Here is an 18,590-nt window from a genome sequence, read left to right as displayed (position 1 = left end):
AAAGTATCACCTTGGAGGCATTACTTTCTGAATCACCCTCGTACTACGTATAATAAAAGCATTTAAAGAAGAATAGTATGTTTTACTAAAACAACGTAACAGTATTGAATTAATTACAGAATTTTGATTTTATTTTGAGTTTAGGGTCCCTTTCAGCAGCGAGGCTATATGAGACGTGGATCTACTGATTAACGTGGAATCCAAACCACCTGAGCTCCCACCGGAAATCAAAGCCGGATCTCTCATGCCAAAGGCGCGTACGCTAACCGCTTGGCGACGAGGGAGCTCTGAATTAATTACAGAAGTCTACTGAAATATTCATATACCTTTAAAAAGAAATCAGCAAGAAAATACAGAGATACAGGGTTAGTAAAAATAAAGCTAATATTATATACTAAGGGTGCAGAAGGAAAAAAACTAGTCTTAAGAGTTATGAAAATTAGATTTCGAATTACTTTCAATAGTAATATAAACATGGCAAGCCGTATAGAGGATAACTATTTATTGATTGCTGACATTTTTTTTTTCAAGACATAAGAAACATCTGTTTTATTTCCATAACTGAAAAAAGAAAATACTGAAACGGTCACATTCAAAATACTGTATTTACAATTTGTCTTTCAACATTGTTCTTTATCTTTACATTCATTTTTCAACAGGCTAAAAAAAAAAAAAAAAAAAAAAAAAAGCGTGAAAATCTTGTCCCTACATTAAGTATGTAGAAATGCTTTCAAATGGTAAAGAAGGCTTTACTATTTTAAAACAAAACTAAAGCATGTACTTACAAATATCTAAGCTCCTTAAGTCCATTGAAAGCTCCATTTTGTAGTTTAGTGATATGGTTGTTGTTCAGGAGCCTGGAATGATAAAAATAAATAAATACACTAACATTCAGCCCACATTATCCATATAATTTTTGTTTATTTATTAGAATTTTAGCTGAAAACAATCATAATAAAAATAGTTGGCAGGAGATTATCACTAATCAATGTAATATTAAAAGATACCAATACTCAGATACAATTCAATTGACACAAAGAAACACGGTAACATATGATTCTTTTGGTATGTTGGGAAAGCAATGGAAAGCAAATAATACTAACACTCTACCAATAATTTATACAAAATAATCTTGCGCACATACGTCTATATGAAGCCATAATTATGCAGTTATTTCTATTTTACTGAAAATAAAAAACGATAAGAGCTGGTTGCCGGATATTCTTAATTTTGTCACATATCATCGATTTTTTATTCTTGTTTGAAGGCATAAATCCTCTACAAACACACCCATTTTTGTACTGTTCAAACTAACACTCTCATTCCAGGATGGTATGTTGGAGTAGGGTGCGAAATCCTAGGGGTTGGGGGGATTTCCCGTAGTAGTCAATATTATTTTTGGAAGAAAATTCTCCTCCCAGTAATAATTTGCTGGCAGAATGAATAAAGAAACCCTCTTTACAAAAGTTTGCAAATTAAATACAGTAATTCATATGTAATTAACATGTATTTCATACATGTTTTTCTTTTTACAAATTTCACATAACCACAAGACCATCAGTTTCTTCAAGTAATCGACAGTCACACTTAATCAACTGTCAGAAAAAACGGTTTTTACAATATGAAATGATCTTTCCACTTCAACTGAAGTAACTGAGGCGTATATATGAAGCTATTGTAAACGGACTCATTTCAAAATTATACTTTTCACCATTAAGATCATTAACGAATTTGTAACATTTTTTAAAGTCTTTGTTACTAGCGAAATCAAGCTTGCCCTTCTAATTGCCATCTAGTTCATTTTTTTTTTTCAGACACTTTCATTAGCAGCGCAGCTGCTTTATGAAAGATTTGTACAGATGTAGCAAGATATTCACCTCTTTTCTAGTTTCATACTCTTTTCTCGCAACTTACCATAATGCACTGAAATGGAAGTAAGATAACTGCTGAGATCTGAGCAGCACAAAAGTATTCCAACTCGGAAATTGAAGAAGTATCCACTTCTATAAATGTTCCGACACAGAATAATTCGTTTCAAGGTTGTTTGCAAAGTACACAGGAGTTGAAATCCAGCCTCTCCACCTTGTAAAAAACGGCTGTGAGGTAAGCTGAATGCTTCCTTAAAATTCCGACATCGGAAAGGAGACTTCACAAAGATTTGTGTCTGAGTGTTTGAAACTAGTTTCTGTACTTCTCAATAGTCTTATCTCTTCGGTAATTCCTAGACATGTAAAATGAATCATATTTGGGAATAGCTCTTTCAATGCCCTTGCATCCTTCTTCGTATATGGAGTTGTATCAGTAATGAAGAGAAGGACATCCTTGTGTCGTGTTTCTTCTGGCCAGAGCAGAACAAGGGAATGAGTGAATAACGAGTTAATGATGAACCTTTTCGAGCTCATCTGATGTCACAAGAAATGACGAAAATGAGAATGATTCCATGAGTTCGATGATGACGTTGGCGAAATATATATACCTCCAGCGTCTGAAATCTCATTTATGGAAATCCAAATGCAGAAAGGAAAGCCTTACATGGTTCAAGATAAAATTATGTTTGCCTACCGGGTGAAGAAATAGCTGTTGAAATCAATGACAATTTCTTGTGTGCCATCATTTCAGAAGCAGCATTTTTATATTTAGCAGTATCAGATGATGAGATACCGAGTATTTCTTTCCATAATTAATCGTTTTTCACATATTTTGCACAACAAAACATGTTCTTGTAACTTACTGCTTAACACAAGGCTAAATAAAGTTTGACATGATGCGGCCTCTTCAGCGTTCGAAGTTAGAATGCTCTAATGTCTTATTCATTTAATTGGGTTCTTTCTTTTTACAGTAGTTGTAGATCAGTTTCTTGTCTGGAAGTTCTCAATTGATAAAAGCTCCTGTTCGTTTAGATTCCGACTGAGGAAACAATGACCTCGAGAACAAACACAACAATATCTATATCTATCTATCTATCTATCTAGTATATATACAGGGGGGGGGGGCATTTTAATCCACGGAAATATCTGAAAAATGATAAAACACAGAAGAAATGTTTGAAGTACACGTTATATATTGCTAAGGGGGAAAAACAATTCCGCCAAACGTAACCCTCTCCGCCCCCGTAAATGGGGGTAACGGGGGTTAACTTTGAAATGTCAAATAGGAACATGGGTCGAGTAATACTACCTTGTTCGAAAGGTCTTGGAAAATTAACTAGAGATGATTCCATACCGAGACCAAGTACCTGGGAAAAACCTATATATCGTCTGAAAGCTCTTGCCATGAGAAGTACGAAACCGTTTTCAAATCACGGACAAACACGCAACCTGGCCCTATAAGGGGCCACTTTGTTGGTATTTGTGACCCAATGTATGGCATATTCGATATAAATAAAAATGAATATTACGATGCACCACACGTAAGCGCCTAAAACCATCACGTTCCTTTTCAGCTCATTCCTAGAATGTGACTTGGGCAAGGGTTTTATAATATCACATTGTACCCAGACGTACCCATTTGATCAGTGTTGCAAACAAATTATAAATACAATGTGGCAGAATGTTTCTGTACCACTGGATGTATATCCATCAAAGGTGGCATAAACCTCATTCGTCACTAGATAAAATATACTCTGGACGTATTCATCTCCAAAGGACCCCAGTTTGTCAATGTTGCCGACCAAGCGTACAAATGAGAAGTTGCAAAACAGGTTCCGTACAATGAAACATTGATACATCAAGCTTGGCAGAAACATCACACGACACTATAGCAGAAAGACGTGGAGTGTGGCCGTCTCCCAATCAATCTAGGTTGTCAGTGTTGCCAACAAGTGCAAACGTCACAACTAACCGACGATGACTTAAATCGCCGGCAGGAAGCATGCAAGATCTTGTTGGTGGCCTTCCTCACCATTTCTGCTTGGAAGTGCGCTCTTTTCTCTGACGAATGTGCTATTTATTGGAGATCGTGGGATAGGAACGTCTTTAAATGTTCAAAGGAAACCCATATTTTTATTTATTTATTTATTGAACAAATTCAGCATAATTTTGCCATTTTACACACGGAAATGTTCACAAGCAGGAAAAGAAAGAAAGGAAAAGAAAGAAAGAAAAAAAGAAAAAGGACAAAACAATAAAAATAAATAACAACAACAGTAACATCAATAATATCAACAAGGAGTGCACAAGTAATATTATTTGGCCAGCATGCGGTTTATTGCTCTTTCAAACACCGGGTAGCTCGAAAAGATGTCCAGTTAGTTAGTTGATTATAATAGTTCGGCACTCTGTGAAAAAGAGACCTCTGTATAATTGTCAACAGAAATTGAGAACAATCCTCCGCACGTCATGCTTTTGACGGGAATGACTGAACAACACATCATTGGTTCATACTTTTTTGAGGGTTCCGGGACCCAGGTTACTTATCTGGAGATATTGAATGTCTGTCTTTTTCCACAACTATAGAATCTGGGCATCAACAACACGATTGTTTACCAACACGATGGAGCTCCCGCCTACTTCGCACTTTCTGTTCATGAACACCTGAACGCACTGTTTCCCTGGCTGTTGAATAGAACGTGGCGCCCCAAATTCACCAGCTTATCCATTAGCTTATCCTTGACCACCTCGAAGTCCGGACCTTACGGCACCAAACAATGTCCTGTGAGGTATAATCAAATCACACGTCAGCAAGAAGCGGCATGTGGACAATGATGCTCTGCGGGCAAATGTGCTTGAAGTCTTCCAGCTTGTGATCCCGCAGCTGCTAAATCGGATGAGTAGGAGGACATGGAGATGTATTAAGTTGTGCAGGAATAATGGAGGTGCACATACGAATGTTTTGGACACACAACTGCAAATATGAGTAAAAGTGGTAACAGGGGTCAAAGTGGATCTGAGAAGGTAAGGGGGACGCATGACGTCACGTCGGCCCCCGTGCCTATCTTTGCCCATTGTAATTTTGTTAAGAAGTGGGGGGACTTCATAGATATTTTTTGGAAGTGGGATAACGACGCTCCCCGCGTTCTCCTTCACTTTTGCCCCTATATATGCATTTACATATTAAAAGCAAAAACTGCAAGCAACATTTAAAGAAATCTACATGTTCACAACATTTTTTTTTCTTCCAGAAACTACCGATTCAAGGCAACTTTTTTTAAAAAAGAAAAGACTTTTGCCAAATTTCTGGGCTCTAATAATCAACATTTATCCAAAAGCTATGTTGAATATATCATAAAATGTATATAGCTGCCAGTGTGTCAAGAATATACCCCTTCGGTCATTATTAGTATACTAAAACCGGAAATGGTTAAAATCAAGTGCTACTTCATGTTTCAACATTGATCCCCACAGCAGAAAATGAATCACGTCTAGCGTAAAATGTTCTGCCCGGATGAAAAATTTTAGAATTGCTTGCTTAATACATCAACGCGATAGATGAAACTTCTCAAAATTATCTTCGCAAAACTGCTGATTTTTTAATTACTTTTAATTGTTGGAGTGCAATTAAAAACAATGAGCTGTTTACTTAAGTTTTCTAAGGCAATGATAAAAATAATGGCTGCTATGAAGCGGTATGAAGTAGTAAAGGAATGCAAAGCAAAGGCGATTCTGATCTGCCCCCAAATGACATAGCGATTATACATGGACCGGTTCCTATGCCCAATCCACTAGCTGTTATATTTCACTCATGGCAAGTGGAAACAGCGGCGGTCTACAAGGTTGATTTTATAGTGGTGTATCCTCGTGCCGTTCAACGAGATGTAGTGCTCAGCATTGATACAGGAAATTTCCTTCACACCGCTGCAATATGTCATGGCTTTTCATCTATTGTATTTGCAGTCTGTACGGATGAAATTTATTATAGCTTCCAGCTAGCACTATTTTCCGCCTACTATGCAGCATGGTATTCACTAATATGGAGATCTGATGTGCCAATATGCCAATATGAGGTAGTAACGGATCGTAAAATTATTCGTAAACTTCCCAGAGTGTTTCCTAGTATGGGACGTGCATTGACTTTAAGATTCTGCGATGACTCAGACAGGAATGCTTTCCAAATGGCTTTTGCAGTTATTTCAGTTGTTGTGTCAACGTCCTTAATTATGATAAAGTTTATAAAACAAATACTAGATCCTAAGATTAGTAAATGAACGAGTGTGGTTTAGAAGATGTTTTCAAATAAATGAGATATATTTGAATATCACTTGAGATTTTCATTCTGAGAGTATGTTTTAAGATTCTTGCAGTTGTGTTCGAGAACTAAGGTTACATAGTATTACAAATTTGCAGAGCTTGAAAACTCTTGCTTGAAAGTACTCAGCAGCCAAAAAGTCTACTAGGCAGACCATTTTACAGTCACAGTGTTTATATGAAAAAACAAAAATCACTTTGCGATACAGTAAACATATCAATACATTTTTTTATTGGCATGTTTCTTGCAAATAAAACAAGAGTGAAATATGCTATTTATTCTAGTGATGAGCGCAAGAGTCTTGTACAAGTACCGGCTTAATGGTAGAGCGTTCGCCTCTGGTGCATGGGGTCCCTGGTTCGATTCCAGCTTGCGCCATATGACCTTATTTTGGTGGACAAAAAACATGCATGGGTTTTCTCGAGATTTTCCCGTTTCCTGCTTTCTTCATTCCACCATTTCATTAAGCAAATCGAGGATTGAGCGATATAACATAATACAAAAATAAATAATCCATATTTACAAGTGAGAGTGATTTTGTACAGTTATTTCAAATAACTGGGAATTAGATGGCGTTATTTTGTATTTCTAATACGGTATATGTAAAAAAAATATTTATATAAATTGAGTTTACACAAAAGACATAGACTGTTGAGTCGTTTTCAGTTTTGAAGAGAAAAATAAATCGTGAGTGGGAAAAATGTAGTCGCTATAAATTTTGAACTGTAATCTTGCAATTTTGATAATTCAGTCAAAATGTAAAATTAAAATAAATGACTTAATATTCTAGCTTCAGATGCTTGTTTTAGGATTAACTAAGTCATATCGGACTTCCGAAGAGAAACATCAGAGCAATTTTAATGACCGTGTCTATAGCGACAACTCCCAGTCACGACCCCCCTTCAGTTTTATTAGGAATAGGAAAAGAAAAAGTGAGAAAGAAGAAGAAGGTAGGAGAGAAAGAGAAAAGAAAGAAAAGAAGAAAGGCAGAGGAAGTTAGAGGAGAAGGGATTACTGGACAATTTTGGAAATATGGTGAAGGAACTCGAATAGTTATTAAAAGGTAATTTATATTTGAAAGCTATTACTTGAGGATCAATTCTGAAGTGATCCGGAAGAGACATATGCTCCCTCATACAACCCTGACCTGGATCCAGGCAACTACGCAAGTGGGAGTTACCCCGACGAGAAGTTTTAATTTAACCGTTTATTTGTTATTTCCAAATGTTACATAATCTTTATCCAGTATCTGAATTCCCATAGTGGAGATCGACCACACATTTGAATCAGCCAGGAAAAAAATTAAAGTAATGTATATATTTTCCACAAATAGAAATTTTGAAATTTCTGAAAAGAATGTCGTTATTCTGGCTCATCCTGTTATTTTGGCTTTTCTCTGAGAGCCGATTTAGAGTAATTTAGGGTTATTTATCTTTCATAACATCCACCATGCACTAATACATATAATATATTATTACACATATATTACAAATACTACCATAGTAAATCGACATTCTAATGCTACCACTTAAAAACTAAATTTGTCATTCATTCACGCACACTCACATACATACAGGGCAGCGTATTAACTTGGGTAATATAATGTAAAAGAAACCATCTAACTACAATTTGGTAACATTTATTACATCTACTAAGAAATGGAACACAGAATTTTAAGAACATGCGATGAATATACATACAAATATAACAATCCAGATATGAAGCTGAATAATACCAAAAGAAGAAAGAAGAATTTTATATTTGTATTTAACTTTCGGGAAATATGATATAACTCTGCAAGTATAATTCATTTATAATATTGTAAAATGTAAAGAAAAAAAAAGAGGGGAAAAAGAATTGTTTAGGATTGAAATGAGTTCTTATCTCATTCATAAAAAAATTGTGAGTAAATACACGAGTCCTCTCTCGTAAGTTCTAACGAGCTATATAATATTATATATATTAGTAGCGCACCCTTTCTGGCGTCCATGCCTTTAACTTTATTTCAGTTTTATACACACGATCGAGATTAGTTTCACCAATTATAACCAATATATATTATGTTCGTAGAAATATTTATTAATATATTTCTCCTATCTCTCGGGATTAAAGGGAAAATGAGGTTTGTCACTAGTATCACCGTGACTATGTTACGTATTCAGTCATGCCATGTACTATTTCATTTACGAACTATTATTAAATCACAATCACCTGATATCATTAGATGAGTACATTTATCGTTAGATTCGCACAACTTATGGAAGAACGAGAATTTTCCAAGTTCAGGAAGATCTTCGTCGGTGAGAGAACGATTACAGAGGTGGAAACACTGGTTGAGTTTTAGGATTTGTATCAGGAGGGATGGAATAAAAATGTAATTCTACAGTAGGATTTCAGTTTACTGGTCTGAGGATAGATTTAGTAATACATTAGGGTTACGTTGACCTGCTTTAATCCCATGCTACATGCGGTTAGTGTAATACAGCTAATGTTAATTCTAACATATGTTACTCAAGAGTGTCACACAGATTGAAAAGAATATACAACATGCGGCGGTATTTTCTAACATTTACATTTTATATTTATCGGATATTTCGTAACCGTGGCAACCAAGAACCGTTCGGGGTAACGTACCAAGACCCTTCACACATATATGTATTTACTCAATTCAATATTATACATTTCACTTTAATATCATATTTATATTTCACACATATTCATATCTCAACATATATATATATTCAATAATTATTCAATCTCTCAAATTATAGACCCCGACAAAATGAGTGTAAGGTTGCAAAACTTTACATAAAAGATCCAACCTATCATACATTTACAAATTAAAATAATTACCCGCGCATAACGATAAAATTCATATTTCCAAGTATTCTATTAAAATAGCGGACATTCGATGTGCAAGGCAGGCCATGTAAACACATTATATATATATGACTACATACTACTAGTATTTTTGGGCCCAAACAACTACAACAACAACATTCACATTCAGGGCTACCAATTGAAACAAATGTAATAATAGCTAATAACTCGACCGAAGATTTTAAACGGATAATGATGAAAGAAAAAACTGAATCGTAGACCGGACCGTCACTCGCTACTGCAGTTTGTCAATATGTTGGAAAAACGTTTACTTAGTATTCCACATCAATGAATACCTCTACGAATCGAGTGGGGCCGCGGTGCGTCAGTGGTAGAGCGTTCACCTCTGGTGCTTGGGATTCCGGGTTCAAACCCTGCTCCCGCCAAGTGAACTTTGTGGTGGACAAACACCGTGTGCATGGGTTTTCTCGGGGTTCTCCCGTTTCCTCCCACTTTCTTCATTCCACCATTTCATTCATTTCTCATAATCACCGTCTCCTTTAGCCCAACCGGCATAACTGTGGGACGTAAAACTAAAAGATTTTCCACGAATCGTGTCTCGCGACGTCTCAGTTGGTAATTCAGGTTCAAACGAGACATTTCGAATGATTGATATATATCAAGTTCAAAACTCGGAGGACGAATTTCAACATACAACAATCCACAGCCAAATATACTTTTATATGCCGAAAAGAGTGACCTACTCACATGAGTGGCCCAAAAGGGGTCTCTGAGTGCCTAAGTACGAGTCCGTGCCTTCTAGGCAACCATCTCACAAGGAATAAGCTCTGTGGAATGATTAACTATTAACAGTTTCCGGCACCAATTCACTCAGATTACGGCCGGTCCAGCCGGGAGGTTGGTGTAGTCTCTAATTTAGAATTTCTAAAAAAAAATATATATATCCACCCCTCAGAAACTAAGAACAGTTCGGAGTAAAGTATGGAAATCTAGACTAAAGTCAATAACTTAAAAAATCCAACAGGGACTTGCCAAAAATTTTTTAAAAAAACTAAATGAATTGAATTTTGTACTAGTAAGTTGTCTGCGAAATCTTACTAGTAGCTACCAATCCGCAAGGTTGCCAGCCTTCAGGCGGCAACTAATTTCAAACACTATATACTAGAAATAAAAGAAGTGAAAATTCATGGGTATTGGAGTTTAGACGCCTTGGTACGGTAATACAAGAGTCTACTGTAATAGATTTACTAGAATATTTGATCCTATCCACTTCATCACCTCTACAAACAATAATGAACTTGGTTTGGTCGGGTGACATGGAAAATTCAGAGTTGCAGAGTAGTATCGTAAACATGAACTAAACGCGTATATTTAAATTGTATCAATTCTGCAAACGGTTATTCTGTTATGTGATTACTTGGAAAATATCCAGAATCGTTTACCATATGACAGTATTCACATTGTCAGACCGGATATTCAGTGAATATGCAATATTATGATTGAATGCCAAGCTACAAAGTGCGAATATAGTCCGTCGATTACATAAAGCACACAATCCTCATACGAAATTCTAGTGTAGGGGTCAGTACTCGAAACATTCATTATTAAGTATAAACACTCAATACCTTAGCACGTGGCAACGAATACACTGGGCAAATACATCTAGTGGTGTCCTGTCATTTAATCACACTCATTTTATTATATATATCGAGTATTATTATTCGTTTATATATTCATTTACATCCTATAACGTAGATTCAATTTCGGACACCCTATACTTAAACTGTTCAAAGCAGTCACATCATATATTTTACAACCTATGGGCCACTACAGAAATCATCGCGCATTGACCGGTACACAAGAAGTCGCATGAACCAAGACTCTCTTGCAACACAAGTCATACTATATTCTACTTCACAGCTTATAATTTGTATATACGCAAAGAAATGCAATATTATTGACGATATTTTTAACTAAATGTGTGTATATCCCGATAACAACAATGAGGTTAATCACTGAATGCAACAAAAGGGAAAGAAATTGACATTGCAATCTGGCAACGGAAATAGCATCATATAGGCTAACTTCTGCTTACGGACGAACGTAAAGTTCATTCTTGTTAACTATTTAACTATTGGGCTACATAACATTTTGTACTTTTCAATATAACCAATTAGTAATGTATGGTGGTTTTGTCTACTCATCTGGGCCGAAGCTGGAATATATTTCTAAATAATCACGAGAAAAGGGTCATTTTCTAGTTGACTAACTCATTACGTTTCGAAGTAACAAAAAACTAGCGGCGAATGTTTCTTAATTTGTCACGAGATGGCGTTAGTAGTACGAAAACAACCTGTGCATGATTAAATAGTTTTTGCACTCGTTTATCGTTATAGCTATTAGTCGTACACGGCACAGAATTAACTATAAATTTTAATTATGAATCAATGTGCTTACTACAAGAGACCAAAGGAGATGACTGCTTAAGCAATACACTGTCCATAAAGGAATATATCACATTTTCACTCACAAATCACTACAGTCAAAATACTAAAATTACACACATATACCAAGAAAACAAATACTAATACATATCATTACACATGTTAAATCATCTTATCGCACAGTCCAACTATACGTAAATCAAACAAATTACTAAACTTTACCATCCTAAACCGGCTCTATGCACTGAAAAGGGGAAACGAAATAATCAGAGCCAAAGCCCTTCTACAAACTAAATCATGTTTTCCAAGTACTGTTAATGTCACAGAAAGGACATATCAAAACTACTGATGGTAAGGGTCCTTTCCTGAGGGGAAAAGAACCCTAACGAAAAATCGTTCAACCCATTTCTTTTGAAAGCTTTGGTCAATTTAGGAATAAGGGAGAGTCCCTGTTCTTACTTACACTGACATTATGATAATGAATTCAACTACACATAACTATAATCCATGAAAAAAATCACATATTCTAAGTACACAGACAAAATTATGTCAAGACAGGGTACCGCAACCCTAAATGAATTCGGAGGGATGATGGGAGTTATTAGGAAAACACTAATCTTCGCACTGTTTTCAGAAAGAATGAAAATCACACTATCATACATCCTGTCCATCATTATTAATATCAGCAAATATGGCGTCTTCTGGATCGGATTCTATATTTCATTTTTTGACTGTTTCTTACTGCTGAATTTAACTATTCAGGGCTCCCTTCTGTTTCCAGCAAATTTATTTATTAATTAAAACTAATTTTACCTGGTTTCTGTGCTTACTCGCGAAGAAATGCCAAATGTTCGTGGAGCAAAACTAACGCGGTAGTTCTTGATGAGTTTCAGGTTAGAGAATGAGGATTATCGCGCCTTGATATGAGAGCGTCAGAAAATAGTTCAATCAGAACAGAGAGATTTGGCGGGAACCGGTCAAAACCACCACAGCCAAAACCCCCACACTCAAGAAATGTCAAAACGCCCACACGATCGGTCATAACCCCCACACAAATGGACAAATCCCCCAAACGCACGAACGGTCAAAACCCCCACAGCCAAAACCCCCACACTCAAGAAATGTCAAAACGCCCACACGATCGGTCATAACCCCCACACAAATGGACAAATCCCCCAAACGCACGAACGGTCAAAACCCCCACAGCCAAAACCCCCACACTCAAGAAATGTCAAAACGCCCACACGATCGGTCAAAACCCCCACACAAATGGACAAAACAGCCACACATAGCAACGGTCACAATCCCCACATAAATGGACAAAACCCCCACACAAATGGACAAAACTCCCACACAATCGGTCAAATCTGAAACACTCTGAAATGATCCTGGTTGTATGTCTTGCCCTTGTACTTTTTAATATTTTTTATTCCACTTAAACCGATGTTGCAACTATTCTTCTTGCACTGTTTTGTAATGACAGAAACACTAAGGTGGGCGTCGTAAAGAGCCGCAACAAAGACGTGTAATCACGGTATTTTCAGAGTGTGGGGGATTTGTCCGATTGTGTGGGGGTTTTGTCCATTTGTGTGGGGGTTTTGTCCATTTATGTGGAGATTGTGACCGTTGCTATGTGTGGGAGTTTTGTCCATTTGTGTGGGGGTTTTGACCGATCGTGTGGGCGTTTTGACATTTCTTGAGTGTGGGGGTTTTGGCTGTGGGGGTTTTGACCGTTCGTGCGTTTGGGGGATTTGTCCATTTGTGTGGGGGTTATGACCGATCGTGTGGGCGTTTTGACATTTCTTGAGTGTGGGGGTTTTGGCTGTGGGGGTTTTGACCGTTCGTGCGTTTGGGGGATTTGTCCATTTGTGTGGGGGTTATGACCGATCGTGTGGGCGTTTTGACATTTCTTGAGTGTGGGGGTTTTGGCTGTGGGGGTTTTGACCTAGACCCGATTTGGCGACGGAAAATTATAAAACGAATGAAAAATCGCAAAAAAAAAAAAAAAAAAAAAAACTTGATAAAAACGAATCTTGGTAGGATATGGGCATCTGAGAGGGACGAAGGGGGTCTAAATTATTCTGCCGAAAATCAGATTGGTGGATAATGTCAACAATTTCTGTCCAATTCTGGGCCTATGTTTCCGTATAGCATTAAGATGATAATTTCAAAACTCATCCACCTGAAATGTCCATATACGGGACTCATAATAAAATAATGTGTAAATAAAGATATTATTCCCCGAAATATAATTTCTACTAAATTATTCAAAGCTTCCACCTTAATTTTGGTTTGAATAAGGGACAAATGAATATACTACACAGACCGAATTTATACTTAGAAAATCACATAGTACAGTGGGTTAAAAATTATTGGACCCCTCCAAACAAAAATTCCATTATCTGTACTGATACATTATAGTTTTCACTCAAATTATTCTAAAATATTAAGAGGTTTGATTATAATCCTTATTATTTTGATTTTCTCTCTATCTTTTTTGACCAGTATTGCTAACCTCATTATCATATCACCATAACTATTCTGTCATTATTGTCAGGTCATTTGCTGCAACTGAGAAATTTCGATGTCCTCAGCTAATTTCTTCGTCTCGACGTAGCTATTTTCTATTTTAATACCTTCCTTCAACTACAGTCTCTATCGCCCTTCCCTCTCTTTCCTTCCATCATACGCTATAGCACACAGTTCCTCCTCACTCAATGTCCCAACCAGTTCCTCTTCCTCCTCTTAATTACATCTAAAATTCTTCTTTTCTCCACTACTGCTAATTTCTAACACCTTCTCATTTATTTTCCATTCAACTCAACTAATTCTCTCCTTTTTCTCAATGCTCACGTTTCGAAAGTCTCGATTTTTGTTCATCGCTTTTGCGTAATGTCTATGTTTCTGCCCTGCGTATAGAGTAATATTGGATAAGTAAAACAAAATCTCAATATTTAATTGGAAGTTTGTTCAAACAAAGATTAGCTAATCGTGGTTGAAAAGAAAAAAAAAATCTGACGCCTTTAGAAATAATTTTGCAATTCATGGTATTTCAGTAATTTGTGTCGTCTTGAATATCTTTCATGCGTCTCAGGAGTAGCCTCCCCAGTTTGGGAACCAGTGGAATGTTGGATCTATTAAACAATATATAAAGATTAGGAAACTTTGTGATTTATCTTGAAGCGTGGACACCCATTGGAAAGAAATAAAGGTAACCGTCTATGTGTACACGATCATCATACTTACACGTAGGTAAACTACTACATTTGGAAACATACATTGCATTTCCGTTAGTATTGGCACATTGTAGAAATTTTTATCCCTTATATCCAAAGTAAAATTTACCTTGAGCTCCTCCGTGGCTAAGCGGTTAGCGTACGCGCCTTTGGCGTGGGAGATCCGGGTTCGATTCCCGGCGGGAGCTTATGTGGTTCGGATTCCACGTTAATCAGTCGGTCCTCGTCTCATATAGCCTCGCTGCTGAACGGGACGTTAAACTCAAAATCAACTCAACTCAACTAAAATTTACCTATGAAAGGCATAAGATATCTTAAAAGCAAGACTTGCAAGACTCTAGCAAGCAAGACCAAGACCAAGAGTTTCACTGCAAGACCAAGACCACCCGGGTCGTGTTCTTGGTCTTGCATTTGCTCATCACTAATTTATTCTTGAATTATCGTTTTTGATTGATCGGACTTTTCGCCAAATGTAAAAATGTACTCGCTACTGGCGAGCAGGCGAGTGGATTTTTCAAGCCCTGCAAATTTGACATTTTAGTTATAAATATTATACTCTCTTCGCAAAACTCAGTTGCATGGTGTTTTGTATATGCATAGACGTTAGGGAAAAAATGCTTTTAACGCACTTAGAACTGACGAACTACTTATTTTTTAATCGCTCGTGTGGGCAGCATTTACACACAGCATTTTCTCAGAAAATCAGAAAAATATTCAACTAATCCGAATGCATTGAGTTAGATTGGGAGACCGTCAATTTCTTTAAGTTAACTACTAAGACAATAGTGCGCTGATTTCACTATTTTGGTGGCATTAAGCCGCAATAGTTACTAAAACCACAGGGGAAGTCAAAGTGATGGACCCGATTTCAGAAATTTATTCTGTGAAATCTAATAAATATGAGACATGCGCTTGGAAAGGTTCACTTTCAAAGTTTAGTTTCCACACAATGTTTCCACTTTCTACCGATAAAAGCTATGAAATGAATTGCATATATTGACCACAACATGCTACAAAAAGTTTGGCAAGAGAGAAACTATGGCTTGATGCGTTCTGTGTGACGCAAGATGCTATAAATATACCACATTGACTTGACACCTAGTCTTCCGTTTCAGGCGCTGCTATCGGCTGAAGGAATTCAATTCCCTTTCGCTAAAGGTCTCTCGCTTAGCAGCTGCTGAACCCTTATTGGCTCAGCGCGTGGGTGTATCGGGGTGTGAGCTTTAGTTCATTTTTGCCACGGCTCAAGACATTTTGGCAGAAAAATAACAGAGTACGTATGAGATGTTTGAAGAAAATTTTGACAGTTAAGTTTCTTAGCACATATCTTACAATAACATGTTTATTAGATTTCACAGAATAAATTTCAGAAATCGGGTCCATTACTTTGACTTGCCCCGTATAGAAACAAGGAAAATGCCTCCACGCGAGTGCTACTGTGACGTCACTACACGTCAGCATCTGACGTTAAGTTTAAGTCAAACATTACCTTCCTGTTTAACGGATGAACGGTTAGCAACTGGTTGACTTTCCATACATGGTGCGACAGAACTTTAACTTAACCTATTCATGGAGAAATTAGTTTTTTTAATGACATATTTTTCTAAAGAAGACATTTCTTGTATAGTCACGAATACATGTAAAATGCTATACTTCTCCTCTTTGCTGTCGCCCACCCTAAAAATTACTATTTTATAGAAGGTTGTTTCAGGTTTATGGTAACGAATTCTATCACTAAATAGCAGCATGGGTCAGCACGCCCGAAAAATTAATGTGGATAGTTTGAAAGCAGTGATGCCAATTTAGCCAATTTTTGGCTAAGTCTAGCATATCGGAAGGGGCACTTTGCCATTATTGGCTTTTTTTAGCTGTTAAATAAATTCTCACATTGGTTAGCATTGGTTAGCATCCCATGAACTGGTTCCGAAACAGCTGAAACTAGCATTACACCAGAATGTCCTCCTGCGTGTTTGGTGGACTGCTCTCGGCATCGTTCATCGGGAACTGCTACCAGCTGGTCAGAGTATCATTGCAATTGTGTACTGTCAGCGCTTAAGCCGTATTCAAGAAAATCTCAAAACCCTGGAGCCAGCATTTCTGAATCGCAAAGGGGTCCTCCTGTTACAGAACAACGCTAAGCCCCACGTGGCTAGGATGACCCGGAACATAATTAGATGAGAAACATTATTGCATCAATCATACTTCCGGACATTACACCGTCCGATTATAACCTGTTCTATTCCTTGGACAATCACCTTAGAATACGCCAGTTCAAATTCCTAGTAGAGGTACAAAATGCACTTGATACATTCTTCGCTTCAGGCTCACCATGTTCTACCGCGATGAAATCCATGACCTTCCAGAACGTTGGCAGAACATCGTCGATGCTGATGGGGACTATTTTTAACCTTCGAGGTACGTCTTAGGTGACATATTGATGTTCGAAGGTGGTGGGTGGAAAGGCGACAGAACTTTCTTGGTTACCTTTATACAATAAAATTCATCAACAACTCACTTGACTTGTGAAAGTCAACAGCCATAATTATCAGTCGATGTCGTCCAGCTAGCCGGAGCGCTGAAATTGAATGCACCATAGTTGGATTGTAGATTGATTGGGTAAGCCGCTATTGTCCAAATTTTCAGTAGTAATTCTTCCGGCAGGTCATAGTCCTTACAACACTTCCTATTTCTCGGTAAACCCGTACGAATCATTATGATTGCATTGAGCATTTTCAATTTCATGTGTTCAAAATTTACAGAAAATAAAATTCACGTTTAATTTTCATTTCCAAGTGGTAAAACAACATAGTGGGATAGTGTGAATTCTTTGAAGTCATGAACTAAAATTTATAATTAGATCTCCTATTTGTTTCCTTTAATAAACTAAAACAATCTACGTGGCTTGAAGAACCGAAGTTATTAAATATGTATTAGAAAATTCTCATACTAGCAATGAAATGCGAGATTAAAGTAATTACAAAGTAGCAAACGGAGCCGTTACGGGAGCGTAAAATTCTTTCTAAGTAGCTGTAAATCTGTGGCAGGGCCGGCGCTAGAAGTTTTGCCGCTCTGGGCGGTACTTTCACTTGCTACCCCTTTATTGTTTTCTTTCTCAATTTTTGCCGCCCTTGTATTCTTTTCTTTTTCAAATTTTGCCGCCCATCAGACTTGCCGCCCTGGGCGGTGGCACAGCTTAACCTCCCCTCGCGCCGGCCCTGATCTGTGGTGTGGGGAGAGAAAAGAAGAATTTAAAAAGGGGGGCTTGATGCGTAATAAAACTTCCTCTGTTTTAAGAAATCAATTACTACGAATGTATATAATGACAGACTCATTTTTCAAGTTTACATTTTACTAGCTGAAATACTTATTCTTCGCATGGACCAGATAAAATATCTATGTAAACAAACTGAAGAAAGAAAGGGAAAAAAATATCGGTCATTTTCTACTACTTTTACATATCCCGGTAAACGCTCCCTGAGACCCCCTGGTTCGAATGCTAAAAGAAAAAAAATGCCTCTGACCCCCAGCCGATGGGAGCTGTATTTGGAAGTCGACGCCTGTTAGGGTATCACCATTCATCTCAGCGACCGCGGAAACTATGAATTTGACAGTAATATCGGTCATTTTGGATTATTTTTACATGTCTCGGTATGCCCTCCGGTGATCCCCGGCCCACAGCCGAATGGGACGAATTTGGAAGTTAATGCGATAGGAGTTTCACCACTGATCTCAGCGACAGCGAAAACTATGAATTTGACACTAATATCGGCCATTTTCTACTACTTTTACAGGCCCTTTTAAACTTTCCTTGAGACCCCCCCCCCCGGTTCGAATTTAAAAAACGCTTCGTCTGAGTCTGGAGCCTCGTGGAGGACTCACTTCTCAT

General features: G+C 37.3%; 1 protein-coding gene across 2 annotated transcripts in view; it reads right to left on the bottom strand.

The window, feature by feature from the left end:
- The window catches only part of Pxn (Peroxidasin), an 899,909-nt gene that overhangs the window by 418,486 nt on the left and 462,833 nt on the right, over positions 1-18,590 (bottom strand). For both annotated transcript variants that reach the window (XM_081765474.1, XM_081765473.1), the window contains exon 3: positions 786-857. The gene's annotated coding sequence lies outside the window, so the exon portion shown is untranslated. The remainder of the gene's footprint in view (positions 1-785; positions 858-18,590) is intronic.

The sequence above is a fragment of the Thermobia domestica genome, chromosome 7 (assembly GCF_964235325.1).
Source record: "Thermobia domestica chromosome 7, izTheDome1.hap1.1, whole genome shotgun sequence".
NCBI classification, from domain to species: Eukaryota; Metazoa; Arthropoda; class Insecta; order Zygentoma; family Lepismatidae; genus Thermobia; species Thermobia domestica.
The sequence above is the reverse complement of the archived record's forward strand: the minus strand, read 5'-3'. Positions and strand labels throughout refer to the sequence as shown.